This window comes from Lissotriton vulgaris, chromosome 2_1, assembly GCF_964263255.1.
Source record: "Lissotriton vulgaris chromosome 2_1, aLisVul1.2, whole genome shotgun sequence".
NCBI classification, from domain to species: Eukaryota; Metazoa; Chordata; class Amphibia; order Caudata; family Salamandridae; genus Lissotriton; species Lissotriton vulgaris.
Window position 1 is genome coordinate 1,745,661,418 of NC_141687.1, and position 1,747 is coordinate 1,745,663,164.

Consider the following 1,747-nt stretch of genomic DNA (forward strand, 5'->3'; position numbering starts at 1 on the left):
GAGAAGGCGAGAGAGAGAGAGAAGGCGAGAGAGAGAAGGCGAGAGAGAAGGCGAGAGAGAGAGAGAGAAGGCGCGAGAGAGAGAAGGCGAGAGAGAGCGAGAGAGAGAGAGAGAGAGAAGGCGAGAGAGAGAGAGAGAGAGAAGGCGAGAGAGAGAGAGAGAGAAGGCGAGAGAGAAGGTGAGAGAGAGAGAAGGCGAGGGAGAGAGAAGGCGAGAGAGAGAGAAGGCGAGAGAGAGAGAAGGCGAGAGAAAGAAGGCGAGAGAGAGAGAAAGAAGGCGAGAGAGAGAAGGCGAGAGAGAAGGCGAGAGAGCGCGAGAGAGAGAGAGAGAGAAGGCGAGAGAGAGCGAGAGAGAGAAGGCGAGAGAGAGCTCAAGAGAGAGAGAAGGCGAGAGAGAGAAGGCGCGAGAGAGAGAAGGCGAGAGAGAAGGCGAGAGATAGAGAGAGAAGGCAAGAGAGAGAAGGCGAGAGAGAGAAGGCGAGAGAGAGAAGGCGAGAGAGAGAGAGAAGGCGAGAGAGAGAGCGAAGACGAGAGAGAGAGAAGGCGAGAGAGAGAGCGAAGGCGAGAGAGAGAGAGAAGGCGAGAGAGAGAAAGAAGGAGAGAGAGCGCGCGAGAGAGAAGGCGAGAGAGAGAGAGAAGGAGAGAGAGCAGGAGAGAGAGCAAGAGAGAGAGCAAGAGAGAGCAAGAGAGAAGGCGAGAGCGCACACGCGCGAGAGAGAGAAGGCGAGAGCGCACACGCGCGAGAGAGAGAAGGCGAGAGCGTGCGCGCGAGAGAGCGTGGAGAGAGAGAAGGCAAGAGAGAGCGAGAGAGAAGACGAGAGAGAGAGAGAGATAAAAAGAGTTAAAAACATTGCATGCACATGGAACGAAACCAGAATGATAGCCTTTTTTGCAAAAGTAGATATTGCAAGATGTTGGAATGCGTCGGACTACGTTTCCTAAATAGGGCGTAAACCTCAATCGCCACAGGCAACCAGGCCTTTCAATTACACAAATAGCAAACAAAATAAGGAACCAGCATTACAACGGCTAAGTTATTTGAAGCATTTATACTTATGCTTTGAAACGCATCCATGAAAACTGGCAGTGTTTTAGAAGATGTGCTGCTCTGCACACTACACAGCTTGGAGAACGTGACAGGATTCCACAATAGAGCACACATTCATTTAGTAATGAAAGCTCACTACCAGTTGCAAGGACACAAGTACGGTAATGCTCAACAATATACAATATTCACATAAATAAACGTGTTTAGCCTTTTTTGATTGACAACTTTTCAGTAGATCGAAAACTGTTCCATTTGGTCGAGAATCTTGAACACACGCAGGTGCAGCTGGAACCAACATGGGACCTAAAATATACGGGCAGTAATGTATTTTTCCTTACGGCGAAGAACTTGCTGTAAAACACATTTTTTAGGCTTTTTGCTGTAAAACACATTTTTTAGGCTTTTTGCAATTTTCCACAACTTACAAAGGCACGCACTACGTCACACATACAGAAAAATACACATGCTCAAACACAAAAGGTGAATATTAAACAGGCAGGCAGGCTGATACAGACAAACATCAAACACACATCGCAACGCAGGCATTCATTATAACACGTACGAAGCACACACATGCAGGGAGCTGCGTCTGAATCCATCTGTCCCTTTAATGGCCATTGCACTCACGGCAGTCTTCGTTCTTTCCGCAGAACAATGACGTCACTTCCGGCGCTCCCGGATGTGCGTAGGCTTTTGCTAG